The sequence below is a fragment of the Rhinoderma darwinii genome, unplaced genomic scaffold (assembly GCF_050947455.1).
Source record: "Rhinoderma darwinii isolate aRhiDar2 unplaced genomic scaffold, aRhiDar2.hap1 Scaffold_624, whole genome shotgun sequence".
In the NCBI taxonomy this organism is placed as follows: domain Eukaryota; kingdom Metazoa; phylum Chordata; class Amphibia; order Anura; family Rhinodermatidae; genus Rhinoderma; species Rhinoderma darwinii.
This window is the reverse complement of record NW_027464180.1, coordinates 59,228-82,886: the sequence shown is the minus strand read 5'-3', so window position 1 is coordinate 82,886 and position 23,659 is coordinate 59,228. Positions and strand designations below refer to the sequence as shown.

The following is a 23,659-nucleotide window of genomic DNA, read 5'->3' as shown; positions in this document are numbered from 1 at the left end:
TACACGGGAGGTGAATAAAGGCCGGAGAGGAAGCCAGACAGGATTTGCTTCTTTTGTTTGCACCACAATGCAGTGCTGAAAGAGGAGGAATCTACATAAAAACGCCTTCCTGGCAACGCCCAAATGCCCTGCTGCCATGCAGATAAACACTGGCAGCGGCAGCAAGTGCATGCCCACAGCCACCCCTTGTTCCTTCACACCTTGTATCAGCTGTAATCCAGTCCAGTCCAGTGCTGCCTGCTGAGCAGCACTGACCAACACTGCCTGGGCCCAGGCTTTTATCTCTGAGGCCCCATTATGATGTCAGAAAGCTGGCTCTGGAATCCTGAGGGCTCCACTATGACACGTGCAAAGTTCCGTCTGAACTTTATATAAGACGGTGAGGCTCAGTCAGTCACTCAGTGTTGCCTGAGAGGGCAACACTGCAACAGCCGGCCGCCAGGCTGTCTTTTTTTTGCACAGCTAGTTGCCTCCAGGAGGCCACAAGAGGGAGACAAGGGACTGCAAAATGGAAAATAGGCATCCACCAACTTTACAGACAACTTCTCCTTGCTCCTACAACCTCCATCCTTGCACAGTTTGTTATTCTTCTAGGTAACATAGTAACAAATCCAAATTGCTGCTCTCTTTGTAGGCAAGCAAGGCTTTGTTGCAACTGCAATTCTTACTTCTTCTTGAAATGTAGGGACGACAGTACATTCCATCACATCCATCTAGTGTACACAGGTAGGTCCATTGTGGCGGGCAGGCGAGCGGGCGGGCTGCTTTATTGGCTGTTTGCTGTTCCCCTACTCCACTCCACTATTTGACTGTTGTGCTGCATCAATCAATCAATCAATCAATCAATCAATCAATCAATCAGTGGCTGGCTCAGGTGCAGCTCTTTAACTTACCTAAAAGGGAGGGCGGAGAGAAGACAAGGAAGGTGAATGAGGTGTTCCAATGTGAAATGCCGGAAACACAGAAACACAGACGACACACAACAAGAGGTGGCAATCTATTCATTAATTGCATTTAATCAATGAGCTCATTATCACTCATGCATTGTCCAACAGGTGTTGAAATAATGGGATTAAAAGGGGAGATCCCTTCAGAAAGACAGAAACAATAGCAAAGACAAAAAACACTTTTGGAATCTGCTTTTAGTCAACACATAAGGAAAGGGTGCACCGGTCCTGGAAATACTGCAATACCAGGTCAATGCGTGGAGTGGACAGAGCAAGCTCTATTTCCATCTCCCTGTTCTAAAAATCCATTTAATATATGGTCCCCAGATAGGGGACGTATCAGATATTAAACTGATAAGAACAGATACTACACTTGATCTTAGCCAAAAGGCCGAGAAGCGATAACCCGAACGGGCCGCGCGTTGCCCGAGCCTGCCCGATACTGCTGTTCAGCCCTTGCAGCGATTCAGCCTACTTCTAGGCAATTCCATGGGGCCCTGCAGGCTCACACACTCACAGCTACACGGGAGGTGAATAAAGGCCGGAGAGGAAGCCAGACAGGATTTGCTTCTTTTGCTTGCACCACAATGCAGTGCTGAAAGAGGAGGAATCTACATAAAAACGCCTTCCTGGCAACGCCCAAATGCCCTGCTGCCATGCAGATAAACACTGGCAGCGGCAGCAAGTGCATGCCCACAGCCACCCCTTGTTCCTTCACACCTTGTATCAGCTGTAATCCAGTCCAGTCCAGTGCTGCCTGCTGAGCAGCACTGACCAACACTGCCTGGGCCCAGGCTTTTATCTCTGAGGCCCCATTATGATGTCAGAAAGCTGGCTCTGGAATCCTGAGGGCTCCACTATGACACGTGCAAAGTTCCGTCTGAACTTTATATAAGACGGTGAGGCTCAGTCAGTCACTCAGTGTTGCCTGAGAGGGCAACACTGCAACAGCCGGCCGCCAGGCTGTCTTTTTTTTGCGCAGCTAGTTGCCTCCAGGAGGCCACAAGAGGGAGACAAGGGACTGCAAAATGGAAAATAGGCATCCACCAACTTTACAGACAACTTCTCCTTGCTCCTACAACCTCCATCCTTGCACAGTTTGTTATTCTTCTAGGTAACATAGTAACAAATCCAAATTGCTGCTCTCTTTGTAGGCAAGCAAGGCTTTGTTGCAACTGCAATTCTTACTTCTTCTTGAAATGTAGGGACGACAGTACATTCCATCACATCCATCTAGTGTACACAGGTAGGTCCATTGTGGCGGGCAGGCGAGCGGGCGGGCTGCTTTATTGGCTGTTTGCTGTTCCCCTACTCCACTCCACTATTTGACTGTTGTGCTGCATCAATCAATCAATCAATCAATCAATCAATCAATCAATCAATCAATCAGTGGCTGGCTCAGGTGCAGCTCTTTAACTTACCTAAAAGGGAGGGCGGAGAGAAGACAAGGAAGGTGAATGAGGTGTTCCAATGTGAAATGCCGGAAACACAGAAACACAGACGACACACAACAAGAGGTGGCAATCTATTCATTAATTGCATTTAATCAATGAGCTCATTATCACTCATGCATTGTCCAACAGGTGTTGAAATAATGGGATTAAAAGGGGAGATCCCTTCAGAAAGACAGAAACAATAGCAAAGACAAAAAACACTTTTGGAATCTGCTTTTAGTCAACACATAAGGAAAGGGTGCACCGGTCCTGGAAATACTGCAATACCAGGTCAATGCGTGGAGTGGACAGAGCAAGCTCTATTTCCATCTCCCTGTTCTAAAAATCCATTTAATATATGGTCCCCAGATAGGGGACGTATCAGATATTAAACTGATAAGAACAGATACTACACTTGATCTTAGCCAAAAGGCCGAGAAGCGATAACCCGAACGGGCCGCGCGTTGCCCGAGCCTGCCCGATACTGCTGTTCAGCCCTTGCAGCGATTCAGCCTACTTCTAGGCAATTCCATGGGGCCCTGCAGGCTCACACACTCACAGCTACACGGGAGGTGAATAAAGGCCGGAGAGGAAGCCAGACAGGATTTGCTTCTTTTGCTTGCACCACAATGCAGTGCTGAAAGAGGAGGAATCTACATAAAAACGCCTTCCTGGCAACGCCCAAATGCCCTGCTGCCATGCAGATAAACACTGGCAGCGGCAGCAAGTGCATGCCCACAGCCACCCCTTGTTCCTTCACACCTTGTATCAGCTGTAATCCAGTCCAGTCCAGTGCTGCCTGCTGAGCAGCACTGACCAACACTGCCTGGGCCCAGGCTTTTATCTCTGAGGCCCCATTATGATGTCAGAAAGCTGGCTCTGGAATCCTGAGGGCTCCACTATGACACGTGCAAAGTTCCGTCTGAACTTTATATAAGACGGTGAGGCTCAGTCAGTCACTCAGTGTTGCCTGAGAGGGCAACACTGCAACAGCCAGCCGCCAGGCTGTCTTTTTTTTGCACAGCTAGTTGCCTCCAGGAGGCCATAAGAGGGAGACAAGGGACTGCAAAATGGAAAATAGGCATCCACCAACTTTACAGACAACTTCTCCTTGCTCCTACAACCTCCATCCTTGCACAGTTTGTTATTCTTCTAGGTAACATAGTAACAAATCCAAATTGCTGCTCTCTTTGTAGGCAAGCAAGGCTTTGTTGCAACTGCAATTCTTACTTCTTCTTGAAATGTAGGGACGACAGTACATTCCATCACATCCATCTAGTGTACACAGGTAGGTCCATTGTGGCGGGCAGGCGAGCGGGCGGGCTGCTTTATTGGCTGTTTGCTGTTCCCCTACTCCACTCCACTATTTGACTGTTGTGCTGCATCAATCAATCAATCAATCAATCAATCAATCAATCAATCAGTGGCTGGCTCAGGTGCAGCTCTTTAACTTACCTAAAAGGGAGGGCGGAGAGAAGACAAGGAAGGTGAATGAGGTGTTCCAATGTGAAATGCCGGAAACACAGAAACACAGACGACACACAACAAGAGGTGGCAATCTATTCATTAATTGCATTTAATCAATGAGCTCATTATCACTCATGCATTGTCCAACAGGTGTTGAAATAATGGGATTAAAAGGGGAGATCCCTTCAGAAAGACAGAAACAATAGCAAAGACAAAAAACACTTTTGGAATCTGCTTTTAGTCAACACATAAGGAAAGGGTGCACCGGTCCTGGAAATACTGCAATACCAGGTCAATGCGTGGAGTGGACAGAGCAAGCTCTATTTCCATCTCCCTGTTCTAAAAATCCATTTAATATATGGTCCCCAGATAGGGGACGTATCAGATATTAAACTGATAAGAACAGATACTACACTTGATCTTAGCCAAAAGGCCGAGAAGCGATAACCCGAACGGGCCGCGCGTTGCCCGAGCCTGCCCGATACTGCTGTTCAGCCCTTGCAGCGATTCAGCCTACTTCTAGGCAATTCCATGGGGCCCTGCAGGCTCACACACTCACAGCTACACGGGAGGTGAATAAAGGCCGGAGAGGAAGCCAGACAGGATTTGCTTCTTTTGCTTGCACCACAATGCAGTGCTGAAAGAGGAGGAATCTACATAAAAACGCCTTCCTGGCAACGCCCAAATGCCCTGCTGCCATGCAGATAAACACTGGCAGCGGCAGCAAGTGCATGCCCACAGCCACCCCTTGTTCCTTCACACCTTGTATCAGCTGTAATCCAGTCCAGTCCAGTGCTGCCTGCTGAGCAGCACTGACCAACACTGCCTGGGCCCAGGCTTTTATCTCTGAGGCCCCATTATGATGTCAGAAAGCTGGCTCTGGAATCCTGAGGGCTCCACTATGACACGTGCAAAGTTCCGTCTGAACTTTATATAAGACGGTGAGGCTCAGTCAGTCACTCAGTGTTGCCTGAGAGGGCAACACTGCAACAGCCGGCCGCCAGGCTGTCTTTTTTTTGCACAGCTAGTTGCCTCCAGGAGGCCACAAGAGGGAGACAAGGGACTGCAAAATGGAAAATAGGCATCCACCAACTTTACAGACAACTTCTCCTTGCTCCTACAACCTCCATCCTTGCACAGTTTGTTATTCTTCTAGGTAACATAGTAACAAATCCAAATTGCTGCTCTCTTTGTAGGCAAGCAAGGCTTTGTTGCAACTGCAATTCTTACTTCTTCTTGAAATGTAGGGACGACAGTACATTCCATCACATCCATCTAGTGTACACAGGTAGGTCCATTGTGGCGGGCAGGCGAGCGGGCGGGCTGCTTTATTGGCTGTTTGCTGTTCCCCTACTCCACTCCACTATTTGACTGTTGTGCTGCATCAATCAATCAATCAATCAATCAATCAATCAATCAATCAATCAATCAGTGGCTGGCTCAGGTGCAGCTCTTTAACTTACCTAAAAGGGAGGGCGGAGAGAAGACAAGGAAGGTGAATGAGGTGTTCCAATGTGAAATGCCGGAAACACAGAAACACAGACGACACACAACAAGAGGTGGCAATCTATTCATTAATTGCATTTAATCAATGAGCTCATTATCACTCATGCATTGTCCAACAGGTGTTGAAATAATGGGATTAAAAGGGGAGATCCCTTCAGAAAGACAGAAACAATAGCAAAGACAAAAAACACTTTTGGAATCTGCTTTTAGTCAACACATAAGGAAAGGGTGCACCGGTCCTGGAAATACTGCAATACCAGGTCAATGCGTGGAGTGGACAGAGCAAGCTCTATTTCCATCTCCCTGTTCTAAAAATCCATTTAATATATGGTCCCCAGATAGGGGACGTATCAGATATTAAACTGATAAGAACAGATACTACACTTGATCTTAGCCAAAAGGCCGAGAAGCGATAACCCGAACGGGCCGCGCGTTGCCCGAGCCTGCCCGATACTGCTGTTCAGCCCTTGCAGCGATTCAGCCTACTTCTAGGCAATTCCATAGGGCCCTGCAGGCTCACACACTCACAGCTACACGGGAGGTGAATAAAGGCCGGAGAGGAAGCCAGACAGGATTTGCTTCTTTTGCTTGCACCACAATGCAGTGCTGAAAGAGGAGGAATCTACATAAAAACGCCTTCCTGGCAACGCCCAAATGCCCTGCTGCCATGCAGATAAACACTGGCAGCGGCAGCAAGTGCATGCCCACAGCCACCCCTTGTTCCTTCACACCTTGTATCAGCTGTAATCCAGTCCAGTCCAGTGCTGCCTGCTGAGCAGCACTGACCAACACTGCCTGGGCCCAGGCTTTTATCTCTGAGGCCCCATTATGATGTCAGAAAGCTGGCTCTGGAATCCTGAGGGCTCCACTATGACACGTGCAAAGTTCCGTCTGAACTTTATATAAGACGGTGAGGCTCAGTCAGTCACTCAGTGTTGCCTGAGAGGGCAACACTGCAACAGCCGGCCGCCAGGCTGTCTTTTTTTTGCACAGCTAGTTGCCTCCAGGAGGCCACAAGAGGGAGACAAGGGACTGCAAAATGGAAAATAGGCATCCACCAACTTTACAGACAACTTCTCCTTGCTCCTACAACCTCCATCCTTGCACAGTTTGTTATTCTTCTAGGTAACATAGTAACAAATCCAAATTGCTGCTCTCTTTGTAGGCAAGCAAGGCTTTGTTGCAACTGCAATTCTTACTTCTTCTTGAAATGTAGGGACGACAGTACATTCCATCACATCCATCTAGTGTACACAGGTAGGTCCATTGTGGCGGGCAGGCGAGCGGGCGGGCTGCTTTATTGGCTGTTTGCTGTTCCCCTACTCCACTCCACTATTTGACTGTTGTGCTGCATCAATCAATCAATCAATCAATCAATCAATCAATCAATCAATCAATCAGTGGCTGGCTCAGGTGCAGCTCTTTAACTTACCTAAAAGGGAGGGCGGAGAGAAGACAAGGAAGGTGAATGAGGTGTTCCAATGTGAAATGCCGGAAACACAGAAACACAGACGACACACAACAAGAGGTGGCAATCTATTCATTAATTGCATTTAATCAATGAGCTCATTATCACTCATGCATTGTCCAACAGGTGTTGAAATAATGGGATTAAAAGGGGAGATCCCTTCAGAAAGACAGAAACAATAGCAAAGACAAAAAACACTTTTGGAATCTGCTTTTAGTCAACACATAAGGAAAGGGTGCACCGGTCCTGGAAATACTGCAATACCAGGTCAATGCGTGGAGTGGACAGAGCAAGCTCTATTTCCATCTCCCTGTTCTAAAAATCCATTTAATATATGGTCCCCAGATAGGGGACGTATCAGATATTAAACTGATAAGAACAGATACTACACTTGATCTTAGCCAAAAGGCCGAGAAGCGATAACCCGAACGGGCCGCGCGTTGCCCGAGCCTGCCCGATACTGCTGTTCAGCCCTTGCAGCGATTCAGCCTACTTCTAGGCAATTCCATGGGGCCCTGCAGGCTCACACACTCACAGCTACACGGGAGGTGAATAAAGGCCGGAGAGGAAGCCAGACAGGATTTGCTTCTTTTGCTTGCACCACAATGCAGTGCTGAAAGAGGAGGAATCTACATAAAAACGCCTTCCTGGCAACGCCCAAATGCCCTGCTGCCATGCAGATAAACACTGGCAGCGGCAGCAAGTGCATGCCCACAGCCACCCCTTGTTCCTTCACACCTTGTATCAGCTGTAATCCAGTCCAGTCCAGTGCTGCCTGCTGAGCAGCACTGACCAACACTGCCTGGGCCCAGGCTTTTATCTTTGAGGCCCCATTATGATGTCAGAAAGCTGGCTCTGGAATCCTGAGGGCTCCACTATGACACGTGCAAAGTTCCGTCTGAACTTTATATAAGACGGTGAGGCTCAGTCAGTCACTCAGTGTTGCCTGAGAGGGCAACACTGCAACAGCCGGCCGCCAGGCTGTCTTTTTTTTGCACAGCTAGTTGCCTCCAGGAGGCCACAAGAGGGAGACAAGGGACTGCAAAATGGAAAATAGGCATCCACCAACTTTACAGACAACTTCTCCTTGCTCCTACAACCTCCATCCTTGCACAGTTTGTTATTCTTCTAGGTAACATAGTAACAAATCCAAATTGCTGCTCTCTTTGTAGGCAAGCAAGGCTTTGTTGCAACTGCAATTCTTACTTCTTCTTGAAATGTAGGGACGACAGTACATTCCATCACATCCATCTAGTGTACACAGGTAGGTCCATTGTGGCGGGCAGGCGAGCGGGCGGGCTGCTTTATTGGCTGTTTGCTGTTCCCCTACTCCACTCCACTATTTGACTGTTGTGCTGCATCAATCAATCAATCAATCAATCAATCAATCAATCAATCAATCAATCAAGTGGCTGGCTCAGGTGCAGCTCTTTAACTTACCTAAAAGGGAGGGCGGAGAGAAGACAAGGAAGGTGAATGAGGTGTTCCAATGTGAAATGCCGGAAACACAGAAACACAGACGACACACAACAAGAGGTGGCAATCTATTCATTAATTGCATTTAATCAATGAGCTCATTATCACTCATGCATTGTCCAACAGGTGTTGAAATAATGGGATTAAAAGGGGAGATCCCTTCAGAAAGACAGAAACAATAGCAAAGACAAAAAACACTTTTGGAATCTGCTTTTAGTCAACACATAAGGAAAGGGTGCACCGGTCCTGGAAATACTGCAATACCAGGTCAATGCGTGGAGTGGACAGAGCAAGCTCTATTTCCATCTCCCTGTTCTAAAAATCCATTTAATATATGGTCCCCAGATAGGGGACGTATCAGATATTAAACTGATAAGAACAGATACTACACTTGATCTTAGCCAAAAGGCCGAGAAGCGATAACCCGAACGGGCCGCGCGTTGCCCGAGCCTGCCCGATACTGCTGTTCAGCCCTTGCAGCGATTCAGCCTACTTCTAGGCAATTCCATGGGGCCCTGCAGGCTCACACACTCACAGCTACACGGGAGGTGAATAAAGGCCGGAGAGGAAGCCAGACAGGATTTGCTTCTTTTGCTTGCACCACAATGCAGTGCTGAAAGAGGAGGAATCTACATAAAAACGCCTTCCTGGCAACGCCCAAATGCCCTGCTGCCATGCAGATAAACACTGGCAGCGGCAGCAAGTGCATGCCCACAGCCACCCCTTGTTCCTTCACACCTTGTATCAGCTGTAATCCAGTCCAGTCCAGTGCTGCCTGCTGAGCAGCACTGACCAACACTGCCTGGGCCCAGGCTTTTATCTCTGAGGCCCCATTATGATGTCAGAAAGCTGGCTCTGGAATCCTGAGGGCTCCACTATGACACGTGCAAAGTTCCGTCTGAACTTTATATAAGACGGTGAGGCTCAGTCAGTCACTCAGTGTTGCCTGAGAGGGCAACACTGCAACAGCCGGCCGCCAGGCTGTCTTTTTTTTGCACAGCTAGTTGCCTCCAGGAGGCCACAAGAGGGAGACAAGGGACTGCAAAATGGAAAATAGGCATCCACCAACTTTACAGACAACTTCTCCTTGCTCCTACAACCTCCATCCTTGCACAGTTTGTTATTCTTCTAGGTAACATAGTAACAAATCCAAATTGCTGCTCTCTTTGTAGGCAAGCAAGGCTTTGTTGCAACTGCAATTCTTACTTCTTCTTGAAATGTAGGGACGACAGTACATTCCATCACATCCATCTAGTGTACACAGGTAGGTCCATTGTGGCGGGCAGGCGAGCGGGCGGGCTGCTTTATTGGCTGTTTGCTGTTCCCCTACTCCACTCCACTATTTGACTGTTGTGCTGCATCAATCAATCAATCAATCAATCAATCAATCAATCAATCAATCAATCAATCAATCAGTGGCTGGCTCAGGTGCAGCTCTTTAACTTACCTAAAAGGGAGGGCGGAGAGAAGACAAGGAAGGTGAATGAGGTGTTCCAATGTGAAATGCCGGAAACACAGAAACACAGACGACACACAACAAGAGGTGGCAATCTATTCATTAATTGCATTTAATCAATGAGCTCATTATCACTCATGCATTGTCCAACAGGTGTTGAAATAATGGGATTAAAAGGGGAGATCCCTTCAGAAAGACAGAAACAATAGCAAAGACAAAAAACACTTTTGGAATCTGCTTTTAGTCAACACATAAGGAAAGGGTGCACCGGTCCTGGAAATACTGCAATACCAGGTCAATGCGTGGAGTGGACAGAGCAAGCTCTATTTCCATCTCCCTGTTCTAAAAATCCATTTAATATATGGTCCCCAGATAGGGGACGTATCAGATATTAAACTGATAAGAACAGATACTACACTTGATCTTAGCCAAAAGGCCGAGAAGCGATAACCCGAACGGGCCGCGCGTTGCCCGAGCCTGCCCGATACTGCTGTTCAGCCCTTGCAGCGATTCAGCCTACTTCTAGGCAATTCCATGGGGCCCTGCAGGCTCACACACTCACAGCTACACGGGAGGTGAATAAAGGCCGGAGAGGAAGCCAGACAGGATTTGCTTCTTTTGCTTGCACCACAATGCAGTGCTGAAAGAGGAGGAATCTACATAAAAACGCCTTCCTGGCAACGCCCAAATGCCCTGCTGCCATGCAGATAAACACTGGCAGCGGCAGCAAGTGCATGCCCACAGCCACCCCTTGTTCCTTCACACCTTGTATCAGCTGTAATCCAGTCCAGTCCAGTGCTGCCTGCTGAGCAGCACTGACCAACACTGCCTGGGCCCAGGCTTTTATCTCTGAGGCCCCATTATGATGTCAGAAAGCTGGCTCTGGAATCCTGAGGGCTCCACTATGACACGTGCAAAGTTCCGTCTGAACTTTATATAAGACGGTGAGGCTCAGTCAGTCACTCAGTGTTGCCTGAGAGGGCAACACTGCAACAGCCGGCCGCCAGGCTGTCTTTTTTTTGCACAGCTAGTTGCCTCCAGGAGGCCACAAGAGGGAGACAAGGGACTGCAAAATGGAAAATAGGCATCCACCAACTTTACAGACAACTTCTCCTTGCTCCTACAACCTCCATCCTTGCACAGTTTGTTATTCTTCTAGGTAACATAGTAACAAATCCAAATTGCTGCTCTCTTTGTAGGCAAGCAAGGCTTTGTTGCAACTGCAATTCTTACTTCTTCTTGAAATGTAGGGACGACAGTACATTCCATCACATCCATCTAGTGTACACAGGTAGGTCCATTGTGGCGGGCAGGCGAGCGGGCGGGCTGCTTTATTGGCTGTTTGCTGTTCCCCTACTCCACTCCACTATTTGACTGTTGTGCTGCATCAATCAATCAATCAATCAATCAATCAATCAATCAATCAGTGGCTGGCTCAGGTGCAGCTCTTTAACTTACCTAAAAGGGAGGGCGGAGAGAAGACAAGGAAGGTGAATGAGGTGTTCCAATGTGAAATGCCGGAAACACAGAAACACAGACGACACACAACAAGAGGTGGCAATCTATTCATTAATTGCATTTAATCAATGAGCTCATTATCACTCATGCATTGTCCAACAGGTGTTGAAATAATGGGATTAAAAGGGGAGATCCCTTCAGAAAGACAGAAACAATAGCAAAGACAAAAAACACTTTTGGAATCTGCTTTTAGTCAACACATAAGGAAAGGGTGCACCGGTCCTGGAAATACTGCAATACCAGGTCAATGCGTGGAGTGGACAGAGCAAGCTCTATTTCCATCTCCCTGTTCTAAAAATCCATTTAATATATGGTCCCCAGATAGGGGACGTATCAGATATTAAACTGATAAGAACAGATACTACACTTGATCTTAGCCAAAAGGCCGAGAAGCGATAACCCGAACGGGCCGCGCGTTGCCCGAGCCTGCCCGATACTGCTGTTCAGCCCTTGCAGCGATTCAGCCTACTTCTAGGCAATTCCATGGGGCCCTGCAGGCTCACACACTCACAGCTACACGGGAGGTGAATAAAGGCCGGAGAGGAAGCCAGACAGGATTTGCTTCTTTTGCTTGCACCACAATGCAGTGCTGAAAGAGGAGGAATCTACATAAAAACGCCTTCCTGGCAACGCCCAAATGCCCTGCTGCCATGCAGATAAACACTGGCAGCGGCAGCAAGTGCATGCCCACAGCCACCCCTTGTTCCTTCACACCTTGTATCAGCTGTAATCCAGTCCAGTCCAGTGCTGCCTGCTGAGCAGCACTGACCAACACTGCCTGGGCCCAGGCTTTTATCTCTGAGGCCCCATTATGATGTCAGAAAGCTGGCTCTGGAATCCTGAGGGCTCCACTATGACACGTGCAAAGTTCCGTCTGAACTTTATATAAGACGGTGAGGCTCAGTCAGTCACTCAGTGTTGCCTGAGAGGGCAACACTGCAACAGCCGGCCGCCAGGCTGTCTTTTTTTTGCACAGCTAGTTGCCTCCAGGAGGCCACAAGAGGGAGACAAGGGACTGCAAAATGGAAAATAGGCATCCACCAACTTTACAGACAACTTCTCCTTGCTCCTACAACCTCCATCCTTGCACAGTTTGTTATTCTTCTAGGTAACATAGTAACAAATCCAAATTGCTGCTCTCTTTGTAGGCAAGCAAGGCTTTGTTGCAACTGCAATTCTTACTTCTTCTTGAAATGTAGGGACGACAGTACATTCCATCACATCCATCTAGTGTACACAGGTAGGTCCATTGTGGCGGGCAGGCGAGCGGGCGGGCTGCTTTATTGGCTGTTTGCTGTTCCCCTACTCCACTCCACTATTTGACTGTTGTGCTGCATCAATCAATCAATCAATCAATCAATCAATCAATCAATCAATCAATCAGTGGCTGGCTCAGGTGCAGCTCTTTAACTTACCTAAAAGGGAGGGCGGAGAGAAGACAAGGAAGGTGAATGAGGTGTTCCAATGTGAAATGCCGGAAACACAGAAACACAGACGACACACAACAAGAGGTGGCAATCTATTCATTAATTGCATTTAATCAATGAGCTCATTATCACTCATGCATTGTCCAACAGGTGTTGAAATAATGGGATTAAAAGGGGAGATCCCTTCAGAAAGACAGAAACAATAGCAAAGACAAAAAACACTTTTGGAATCTGCTTTTAGTCAACACATAAGGAAAGGGTGCACCGGTCCTGGAAATACTGCAATACCAGGTCAATGCGTGGAGTGGACAGAGCAAGCTCTATTTCCATCTCCCTGTTCTAAAAATCCATTTAATATATGGTCCCCAGATAGGGGACGTATCAGATATTAAACTGATAAGAACAGATACTACACTTGATCTTAGCCAAAAGGCCGAGAAGCGATAACCCGAACGGGCCGCGCGTTGCCCGAGCCTGCCCGATACTGCTGTTCAGCCCTTGCAGCGATTCAGCCTACTTCTAGGCAATTCCATGGGGCCCTGCAGGCTCACACACTCACAGCTACACGGGAGGTGAATAAAGGCCGGAGAGGAAGCCAGACAGGATTTGCTTCTTTTGCTTGCACCACAATGCAGTGCTGAAAGAGGAGGAATCTACATAAAAACGCCTTCCTGGCAACGCCCAAATGCCCTGCTGCCATGCAGATAAACACTGGCAGCGGCAGCAAGTGCATGCCCACAGCCACCCCTTGTTCCTTCACACCTTGTATCAGCTGTAATCCAGTCCAGTCCAGTGCTGCCTGCTGAGCAGCACTGACCAACACTGCCTGGGCCCAGGCTTTTATCTCTGAGGCCCCATTATGATGTCAGAAAGCTGGCTCTGGAATCCTGAGGGCTCCACTATGACACGTGCAAAGTTCCGTCTGAACTTTATATAAGACGGTGAGGCTCAGTCAGTCACTCAGTGTTGCCTGAGAGGGCAACACTGCAACAGCCGGCCGCCAGGCTGTCTTTTTTTTGCACAGCTAGTTGCCTCCAGGAGGCCACAAGAGGGAGACAAGGGACTGCAAAATGGAAAATAGGCATCCACCAACTTTACAGACAACTTCTCCTTGCTCCTACAACCTCCATCCTTGCACAGTTTGTTATTCTTCTAGGTAACATAGTAACAAATCCAAATTGCTGCTCTCTTTGTAGGCAAGCAAGGCTTTGTTGCAACTGCAATTCTTACTTCTTCTTGAAATGTAGGGACGACAGTACATTCCATCACATCCATCTAGTGTACACAGGTAGGTCCATTGTGGCGGGCAGGCGAGCGGGCGGGCTGCTTTATTGGCTGTTTGCTGTTCCCCTACTCCACTCCACTATTTGACTGTTGTGCTGCATCAATCAATCAATCAATCAATCAATCAATCAATCAGTGGCTGGCTCAGGTGCAGCTCTTTAACTTACCTAAAAGGGAGGGCGGAGAGAAGACAAGGAAGGTGAATGAGGTGTTCCAATGTGAAATGCCGGAAACACAGAAACACAGACGACACACAACAAGAGGTGGCAATCTATTCATTAATTGCATTTAATCAATGAGCTCATTATCACTCATGCATTGTCCAACAGGTGTTGAAATAATGGGATTAAAAGGGGAGATCCCTTCAGAAAGACAGAAACAATAGCAAAGACAAAAAACACTTTTGGAATCTGCTTTTAGTCAACACATAAGGAAAGGGTGCACCGGTCCTGGAAATACTGCAATACCAGGTCAATGCGTGGAGTGGACAGAGCAAGCTCTATTTCCATCTCCCTGTTCTAAAAATCCATTTAATATATGGTCCCCAGATAGGGGACGTATCAGATATTAAACTGATAAGAACAGATACTACACTTGATCTTAGCCAAAAGGCCGAGAAGCGATAACCCGAACGGGCCGCGCGTTGCCCGAGCCTGCCCGATACTGCTGTTCAGCCCTTGCAGCGATTCAGCCTACTTCTAGGCAATTCCATGGGGCCCTGCAGGCTCACACACTCACAGCTACACGGGAGGTGAATAAAGGCCGGAGAGGAAGCCAGACAGGATTTGCTTCTTTTGCTTGCACCACAATGCAGTGCTGAAAGAGGAGGAATCTACATAAAAACGCCTTCCTGGCAACGCCCAAATGCCCTGCTGCCATGCAGATAAACACTGGCAGCGGCAGCAAGTGCATGCCCACAGCCACCCCTTGTTCCTTCACACCTTGTATCAGCTGTAATCCAGTCCAGTCCAGTGCTGCCTGCTGAGCAGCACTGACCAACACTGCCTGGGCCCAGGCTTTTATCTCTGAGGCCCCATTATGATGTCAGAAAGCTGGCTCTGGAATCCTGAGGGCTCCACTATGACACGTGCAAAGTTCCGTCTGAACTTTATATAAGACGGTGAGGCTCAGTCAGTCACTCAGTGTTGCCTGAGAGGGCAACACTGCAACAGCCGGCCGCCAGGCTGTCTTTTTTTTGCACAGCTAGTTGCCTCCAGGAGGCCACAAGAGGGAGACAAGGGACTGCAAAATGGAAAATAGGCATCCACCAACTTTACAGACAACTTCTCCTTGCTCCTACAACCTCCATCCTTGCACAGTTTGTTATTCTTCTAGTTAACATAGTAACAAATCCAAATTGCTGCTCTCTTTGTAGGCAAGCAAGGCTTTGTTGCAACTGCAATTCTTACTTCTTCTTGAAATGTAGGGACGACAGTACATTCCATCACATCCATCTAGTGTACACAGGTAGGTCCATTGTGGCGGGCAGGCGAGCGGGCGGGCTGCTTTATTGGCTGTTTGCTGTTCCCCTACTCCACTCCACTATTTGACTGTTGTGCTGCATCAATCAATCAATCAATCAATCAATCAATCAATCAATCAATCAATCAATCAATCAGTGGCTGGCTCAGGTGCAGCTCTTTAACTTACCTAAAAGGGAGGGCGGAGAGAAGACAAGGAAGGTGAATGAGGTGTTCCAATGTGAAATGCCGGAAACACAGAAACACAGACGACACACAACAAGAGGTGGCAATCTATTCATTAATTGCATTTAATCAATGAGCTCATTATCACTCATGCATTGTCCAACAGGTGTTGAAATAATGGGATTAAAAGGGGAGATCCCTTCAGAAAGACAGAAACAATAGCAAAGACAAAAAACACTTTTGGAATCTGCTTTTAGTCAACACATAAGGAAAGGGTGCACCGGTCCTGGAAATACTGCAATACCAGGTCAATGCGTGGAGTGGACAGAGCAAGCTCTATTTCCATCTCCCTGTTCTAAAAATCCATTTAATATATGGTCCCCAGATAGGGGACGTATCAGATATTAAACTGATAAGAACAGATACTACACTTGATCTTAGCCAAAAGGCCGAGAAGCGATAACCCGAACGGGCCGCGCGTTGCCCGAGCCTGCCCGATACTGCTGTTCAGCCCTTGCAGCGATTCAGCCTACTTCTAGGCAATTCCATGGGGCCCTGCAGGCTCACACACTCACAGCTACACGGGAGGTGAATAAAGGCCGGAGAGGAAGCCAGACAGGATTTGCTTCTTTTGCTTGCACCACAATGCAGTGCTGAAAGAGGAGGAATCTACATAAAAACGCCTTCCTGGCAACGCCCAAATGCCCTGCTGCCATGCAGATAAACACTGGCAGCGGCAGCAAGTGCATGCCCACAGCCACCCCTTGTTCCTTCACACCTTGTATCAGCTGTAATCCAGTCCAGTCCAGTGCTGCCTGCTGAGCAGCACTGACCAACACTGCCTGGGCCCAGGCTTTTATCTCTGAGGCCCCATTATGATGTCAGAAAGCTGGCTCTGGAATCCTGAGGGCTCCACTATGACACGTGCAAAGTTCCGTCTGAACTTTATATAAGACGGTGAGGCTCAGTCAGTCACTCAGTGTTGCCTGAGAGGGCAACACTGCAACAGCCGGCCGCCAGGCTGTCTTTTTTTTGCACAGCTAGTTGCCTCCAGGAGGCCACAAGAGGGAGACAAGGGACTGCAAAATGGAAAATAGGCATCCACCAACTTTACAGACAACTTCTCCTTGCTCCTACAACCTCCATCCTTGCACAGTTTGTTATTCTTCTAGGTAACATAGTAACAAATCCAAATTGCTGCTCTCTTTGTAGGCAAGCAAGGCTTTGTTGCAACTGCAATTCTTACTTCTTCTTGAAATGTAGGGACGACAGTACATTCCATCACATCCATCTAGTGTACACAGGTAGGTCCATTGTGGCGGGCAGGCGAGCGGGCGGGCTGCTTTATTGGCTGTTTGCTGTTCCCCTACTCCACTCCACTATTTGACTGTTGTGCTGCATCAATCAATCAATCAATCAATCAATCAATCAATCAATCAATCAGTGGCTGGCTCAGGTGCAGCTCTTTAACTTACCTAAAAGGGAGGGCGGAGAGAAGACAAGGAAGGTGAATGAGGTGTTCCAATGTGAAATGCCGGAAACACAGAAACACAGACGACACACAACAAGAGGTGGCAATCTATTCATTAATTGCATTTAATCAATGAGCTCATTATCACTCATGCATTGTCCAACAGGTGTTGAAATAATGGGATTAAAAGGGGAGATCCCTTCAGAAAGACAGAAACAATAGCAAAGACAAAAAACACTTTTGGAATCTGCTTTTAGTCAACACATAAGGAAAGGGTGCACCGGTCCTGGAAATACTGCAATACCAGGTCAATGCGTGGAGTGGACAGAGCAAGCTCTATTTCCATCTCCCTGTTCTAAAAATCCATTTAATATATGGTCCCCAGATAGGGGACGTATCAGATATTAAACTGATAAGAACAGATACTACACTTGATCTTAGCCAAAAGGCCGAGAAGCGATAACCCGAACGGGCCGCGCGTTGCCCGAGCCTGCCCGATACTGCTGTTCAGCCCTTGCAGCGATTCAGCCTACTTCTAGGCAATTCCATGGGGCCCTGCAGGCTCACACACTCACAGCTACACGGGAGGTGAATAAAGGCCGGAGAGGAAGCCAGACAGGATTTGCTTCTTTTGCTTGCACCACAATGCAGTGCTGAAAGAGGAGGAATCTACATAAAAACGCCTTCCTGGCAACGCCCAAATGCCCTGCTGCCATGCAGATAAACACTGGCAGCGGCAGCAAGTGCATGCCCACCAGTGGCGGATTAAGTAGACCATGGGCCCTGGGCTGTTACCCAAACTTGGGCCCCCCTTCCTCACCGCCGCCCTGCCGCGCCGTAACTATTTTTGACACTACTTTTTTGGGCAAGCATTAACAGTGTTACGATTTCCCTTGTCACAGGGCTGTGTCCCTACATACTGAGAGTATCACACTGTGCAGGGACACAACCTCCTGACAAGAGGAATTGTCTATCAGTCCTGGACTGCAGAAAGACTTTTTGTGAAATACAAGGATTCCTATAATAAACATGTCAGGAGAGGTGACAGATTCTCTATAAATCTAGTGACTCACAGGTGACGACGTCTCAGATTCTAGTAGTTTTTTTCCTCTTTTCTTCTCCATCCGGTCCAGCGCTCATGACGACTTCTCCCGGCCATGACTCATTTCTGCAGAATTTGCCACTCAGATGTCTCCTCACTTTTCCAACATTTCCACACCTATAAACGAAAATAAAGTTATCATGGTGCCACATACTGTGCCCCTAAATATAATAGCACCAAACACTGCGCGCCTGAATATAATAATACCACACACTGTAAAACACCACATACACACAGCCCCCTGTACATAGTGCCACACACAGCCCCTGTAGATATTACACACCCCCATAGATATCGCCATACACAGCCCCCTCTATATATCACACATCCTCCTCGTAGAGAGCGTTACACACAGCCCCATATAGATAGTGCCATACAGCGCCCTGTAGAGAGCGCCACACAGCCCTCCCCCTCTTGTAAATAGCACCAAAAAGCCCCCCCTATAAAGAGCGCCACACACATACCACTGTGGATAGCACTACACAGCCCCCCCTTGTATATAATGCCACACAGCGCTCCCCCTTGTATATAGTGCCACACAGCGCTCCCCTTGTATATAGTGCCACACAGCGCTCCCCTTGTATATAGTGCCACACAGCGCTCCCACTTGTATATAGTGGCACACAGCGCTCCCCCTTGTATATAGTGCCACACAGCGCTCCCCCTTGTATATAGTGGCACACAGCGCTCCCCCTTGTATATAGTGGCACACAGCGCTCCCCCTTGTATATAGTGCCACACAGAACTCCCCCTTGTATATAGTGCCACAAGGTTATGTACACATTTAAAAACTTTATATCATAATTTTATATATATATATATATATATTACCCAATTACCCTAATATAGACATGTAATATATTACAATTTACGGTAAACAATGACTATTACAAATAAAAGGTCTATTTTAGGGTAAAACTATGTTATTACCAAAAAAAATAGCTGAAACGTAAAAAAGCTTATTTGTTTACTATTATTTTCAAACTTTATGAATAAAAATTGTAAAATAGCAAAAAAAGGTGTGTATAAAAACGATAAAAAACGAAACCTGCATTGTCTACGGAAAAAACGTCGCAAAAATCACGTCGTTTTTATTTATTTTTTATAAAAATGTGTGTTTGGTGCAACTTTGTAATTACGTTTTATTAAAAAATATTTTCACTTTTTAAGATACAGCTGCTTTGTATCCTGTATCCGTCAGGTCAGCAAGACTGACGGGATCAGTGACACGCAGGATCCACCTCAAATCTATCACATCTAAGATTATAATTTAGCGCAGGGCCCGTTTCACTGATCCCGTCAGTCCTGCTGACCTGACGGATACAGGATACAAAGCAGCTGTATCTCAAAAAGTGAAAATATTTTTTAATAAAACGTAATTACAAAGTTGCACCAAACACACATTTTTATAAAAAATAAATAAAAACGATGTGATTTTTGCGATGTTTTTTCCGTAGACAATGCAGGTTTCTTTTTTTTATCGTTTTTATACACACCTTTTTTGCTATTTTAGAATTTTTATTCATAAAGTTTGAAAATAATAGTAAAAAAATAAGCTTTTTTACGTTTCAGCTATTTTTTTTTGGTAATAACATAGTTTTACCCTAAAATAGACCTTTTATTTGTGATCGTCATTGTCTACCGTAAATTGTAATATATTACATGTCTATATTAGGGTAATTGGGTCAGCGCTAGCGTTACAACAATGATTGGGGGGGGGGGCGACGGTTTTTATTGGGGTGGGCATTTTATGTGTATTTATTATTTCATTTTTTTTTGCACTTTACTTTACTATTTTTTTATTACTGTTGTCTGTTCCTCAAAGGTCAAAAAAGACCTTTGGTGAACTTTATATATTTTTTCTTTCTTTTACACCATGTTTTTCCACTGTAACTGGGGCTGCACAGCAGCCCCAGTTACAGGGGAAATCAGCCCTCTCATAGTGACGATTGTCACTAATAGGGCTGTGCTGGGTCTAGTTAGACCCAGCAGCAGCCTGCCACTAACGGCACCCGGCGATCATGTGACCAGTCACATGATCACCGGGAGGAATAGAGACAGCGCCGCTGCTGCTGTCTCTATTCCTGTACACAGCGTTCATTGAACGCTGTGTAAGAAGACATCGGAGAAGACAGAAGCAGCGAAAGCTGCTTCTGTCTTCTCCTCAGGGTCCCCGGCAGTCACTGACAGCCGGAGACCCGACATTCAGCTGCCCGATCGCGCGGGCAGCAAGTTAAAACCCGAGCCGTAGAAAGTCTATGGCTCGGGTTTTAAGGACCCGTCCCTGACCGCTGGCCGTAAAAATACAGCCAGCGGTCGGGAACCAGTTGGGCAGGAGGATAAGCCTGCTGTACTGACCTCAGCGCCGGTGACCGACCGCCCGGCTCTTGTCTTGCGGATTCGGAGTAACAGAACAGCCGTCCGTCGCTGTTCTGTTACTCAATGGCGGCGGCCCGCCCTTGTCAGGGAGGCGTGTCCTACCCCTTTCCCGGCCAATTCCCTGCTCCTCCCCTCCTCATCTTCGTTAGTTAGCAGCGCTAGCGCGCTGAATAGGTACCTTTACAAGATGATGTGCGGTTCGGGCTGCCATGGGCCCCCTGGGAGCCTCGGGCCCCGGGCGGCCGCCCGAATCGCCCATATGATAATCCGCCACTGATGCCCACAGCCACCCCTTGTTCCTTCACACCTTGTATCAGCTGTAATCCAGTCCAGTCCAGTGCTGCCTGCTGAGCAGCACTGACCAACACTGCCTGGGCCCAGGCTTTTATCTCTGAGGCCCCATTATGATGTCAGAAAGCTGGCTCTGGAATCCTGAGGGCTCCACTATGACACGTGCAAAGTTCCGTCTGAACTTTATATAAGACGGTGAGGCTCAGTCAGTCACTCAGTGTTGCCTGAGAGGGCAACACTGCAACAGCCGGCCGCCAGGCTGTCTTTTTTTTGCACAGCTAGTTGCCTCCAGGAGGCCACAAGAGGGAGACAAGGGACTGCAAAATGGAAAATAGGCATCCACCAACTTTACAGACAACTTCTCCTTGCTCCTACAACCTCCATCCTTGCACAGTTTGTTATTCTTCTAGGTAACATAGTAACAAATCCAAATTGCTGCTCTCTTTGTAGGCAAGCAAGGCTTTGTTGCAACTGCAATTCTTACTTCTTCTTGAAATGTAGGGACGACAGTACATTCCATCACATCCATCTAGTGTACACAGGTAGGTCCATTGTGGCGGGCAGGCGAGCGGGCGGGCTGCTTTATTGGCTGTTTGCTGTTCCCCTACTCCACTCCACTATTTGACTGTTGTGCTGCATCAATCAATCAATCAATCAATCAATCAATCAATCAATCAATCAATCAATCAATCAATCAGTGGCTGGCTCAGGTGCAGCTCTTTAACTTACCTAAAAGGGAGGGCGGAGAGAAGACAAGGAAGGTGAATGAGGTGTTCCAATGTGAAATGCCGGAAACACAGAAACACAGACGACACACAACAAGAGGTGGCAATCTATTCATTAATTGCATTTAATCAATGAGCTCATTATCACTCATGCATTGTCCAACAGGTGTTGAAATAATGGGATTAAAAGGGGAGATCCCTTCAGAAAGACAGAAACAATAGCAAAGACAAAAAACACTTTTGGAATCTGCTTTTAGTCAACACATAAGGAAAGGGTGCACCGGTCCTGGAAATACTGCAATACCAGGTCAATGCGTGGAGTGGACAGAGCAAGCTCTATTTCCATCTCCCTGTTCTAAAAATCCATTTAATATATGGTCCCCAGATAGGGGACGTATCAGATATTAAACTGATAAGAACAGATACTACACTTGATCTTAGCCAAAAGGCCGAGAAGCGATAACCCGAACGGGCCGCGCGTTGCCCGAGCCTGCCCGATACTGCTGTTCAGCCCTTGCAGCGATTCAGCCTACTTCTAGGCAATTCCATGGGGCCCTGCAGGCTCACACACTCACAGCTACACGGGAGGTGAATAAAGGCCGGAGAGGAAGCCAGACAGGATTTGCTTCTTTTGCTTGCACCACAATGCAGTGCTGAAAGAGGAGGAATCTACATAAAAACGCCTTCCTGGCAACGCCCAAATGCCCTGCTGCCATGCAGATAAACACTGGCAGCGGCAGCAAGTGCATGCCCACAGCCACCCCTTGTTCCTTCACACCTTGTATCAGCTGTAATCCAGTCCAGTCCAGTGCTGCCTGCTGAGCAGCACTGACCAACACTGCCTGGGCCCAGGCTTTTATCTCTGAGGCCCCATTATGATGTCAGAAAGCTGGCTCTGGAATCCTGAGGGCTCCACTATGACACGTGCAAAGTTCCGTCTGAACTTTATATAAGACGGTGAGGCTCAGTCAGTCACTCAGTGTTGCCTGAGAGGGCAACACTGCAACAGCCGGCCGCCAGGCTGTCTTTTTTTTGCACAGCTAGTTGCCTCCAGGAGGCCACAAGAGGGAGACAAGCGACTGCAAAATGGAAAATAGGCATCCACCAACTTTACAGACAACTTCTCCTTGCTCCTACAACCTCCATCCTTGCACAGTTTGTTATTCTTCTAGGTAACATAGTAACAAATCCAAATTGCTGCTCTCTTTGTAGGCAAGCAAGGCTTTGTTGCAACTGCAATTCTTACTTCTTCTTGAAATGTAGGGACGACAGTACATTCCATCACATCCATCTAGTGTACACAGGTAGGTCCATTGTGGCGGGCAGGCGAGCGGGCGGGCTGCTTTATTGGCTGTTTGCTGTTCCCCTACTCCACTCCACTATTTGACTGTTGTGCTGCATCAATCAATCAATCAATCAATCAATCAATCAATCAATCAATCAGTGGCTGGCTCAGGTGCAGCTCTTTAACTTACCTAAAAGGGAGGGCGGAGAGAAGACAAGGAAGGTGAATGAGGTGTTCCAATGTGAAATGCCGGAAACACAGAAACACAGACGACACACAACAAGAGGTGGCAATCTATTCATTAATTGCATTTAATCAATGAGCTCATTATCACTCATGCATTGTCCAACAGGTGTTGAAATAATGGGATTAAAAAGGGGAGATCCCTTCAGAAAGACAGAAACAATAGCAAAGACAAAAAACACTTTTGGAATCTGCTTTTAGTCAACACATAAGGAAAGGGTGCACCGGTCCTGGAAATACTGCAATACCAGGTCAATGCGTGGAGTGGACAGAGCAAGCTCTATTTCCATCTCCCTGTTCTAAAAATCCATTTAATATATGGTCCCCAGATAGGGGACGTATCAGATATTAAACTGATAAGAACAGATACTACACTTGATCTTAGCCAAAAGGCCGAGAAGCGATAACCCGAACGGGCCGCGCGTTGCCCGAGCCTGCCCGATACTGCTGTTCAGCCCTTGCAGCGATTCAGCCTACTTCTAGGCAATTCCATGGGGCCCTGCAGGCTCACACACTCACAGCTACACGGGAGGTG

General features: G+C 47.4%; 14 non-coding genes across 14 annotated transcripts; all 14 read right to left on the bottom strand.

Annotated features, from left to right (window-relative positions):
- Window positions 1-1,159: 1,159 nt before the first annotated feature.
- Window positions 1,160-1,350, bottom strand: LOC142726350 (U2 spliceosomal RNA). Its single transcript, XR_012876807.1, has one exon. It is a non-coding gene; the product is annotated as a U2 spliceosomal RNA (small nuclear RNA).
- Window positions 1,351-2,634: 1,284 nt separating this feature from the next.
- On the bottom strand, window positions 2,635-2,825 carry LOC142726348 (U2 spliceosomal RNA). The gene has a single exon (XR_012876805.1). It is a non-coding gene; the product is annotated as a U2 spliceosomal RNA (small nuclear RNA).
- Window positions 2,826-4,101: 1,276 nt separating this feature from the next.
- LOC142726347 (U2 spliceosomal RNA) lies at window positions 4,102-4,292 on the bottom strand. The gene has a single exon (XR_012876804.1). It is a non-coding gene; the product is annotated as a U2 spliceosomal RNA (small nuclear RNA).
- Window positions 4,293-5,576: 1,284 nt separating this feature from the next.
- LOC142726346 (U2 spliceosomal RNA) lies at window positions 5,577-5,767 on the bottom strand. The gene has a single exon (XR_012876803.1). It is a non-coding gene; the product is annotated as a U2 spliceosomal RNA (small nuclear RNA).
- A 1,284-nt stretch (window positions 5,768-7,051) lies between these two features.
- LOC142726344 (U2 spliceosomal RNA) lies at window positions 7,052-7,242 on the bottom strand. Its single transcript, XR_012876802.1, has one exon. It is a non-coding gene; the product is annotated as a U2 spliceosomal RNA (small nuclear RNA).
- A 1,285-nt stretch (window positions 7,243-8,527) lies between these two features.
- On the bottom strand, window positions 8,528-8,718 carry LOC142726343 (U2 spliceosomal RNA). The gene has a single exon (XR_012876801.1). It is a non-coding gene; the product is annotated as a U2 spliceosomal RNA (small nuclear RNA).
- A 1,292-nt stretch (window positions 8,719-10,010) lies between these two features.
- On the bottom strand, window positions 10,011-10,201 carry LOC142726452 (U2 spliceosomal RNA). Its single transcript, XR_012876899.1, has one exon. It is a non-coding gene; the product is annotated as a U2 spliceosomal RNA (small nuclear RNA).
- Window positions 10,202-11,477: 1,276 nt separating this feature from the next.
- On the bottom strand, window positions 11,478-11,668 carry LOC142726451 (U2 spliceosomal RNA). The gene has a single exon (XR_012876898.1). It is a non-coding gene; the product is annotated as a U2 spliceosomal RNA (small nuclear RNA).
- Window positions 11,669-12,952: 1,284 nt separating this feature from the next.
- On the bottom strand, window positions 12,953-13,143 carry LOC142726450 (U2 spliceosomal RNA). Its single transcript, XR_012876897.1, has one exon. It is a non-coding gene; the product is annotated as a U2 spliceosomal RNA (small nuclear RNA).
- Window positions 13,144-14,415: 1,272 nt separating this feature from the next.
- LOC142726449 (U2 spliceosomal RNA) lies at window positions 14,416-14,606 on the bottom strand. Its single transcript, XR_012876896.1, has one exon. It is a non-coding gene; the product is annotated as a U2 spliceosomal RNA (small nuclear RNA).
- A 1,292-nt stretch (window positions 14,607-15,898) lies between these two features.
- Window positions 15,899-16,089, bottom strand: LOC142726448 (U2 spliceosomal RNA). The gene has a single exon (XR_012876895.1). It is a non-coding gene; the product is annotated as a U2 spliceosomal RNA (small nuclear RNA).
- Window positions 16,090-17,369: 1,280 nt separating this feature from the next.
- On the bottom strand, window positions 17,370-17,560 carry LOC142726446 (U2 spliceosomal RNA). The gene has a single exon (XR_012876893.1). It is a non-coding gene; the product is annotated as a U2 spliceosomal RNA (small nuclear RNA).
- Window positions 17,561-21,866: 4,306 nt separating this feature from the next.
- On the bottom strand, window positions 21,867-22,057 carry LOC142726444 (U2 spliceosomal RNA). The gene has a single exon (XR_012876892.1). It is a non-coding gene; the product is annotated as a U2 spliceosomal RNA (small nuclear RNA).
- Window positions 22,058-23,338: 1,281 nt separating this feature from the next.
- LOC142726443 (U2 spliceosomal RNA) lies at window positions 23,339-23,529 on the bottom strand. The gene has a single exon (XR_012876891.1). It is a non-coding gene; the product is annotated as a U2 spliceosomal RNA (small nuclear RNA).
- Window positions 23,530-23,659: the final 130 nt, after the last annotated feature.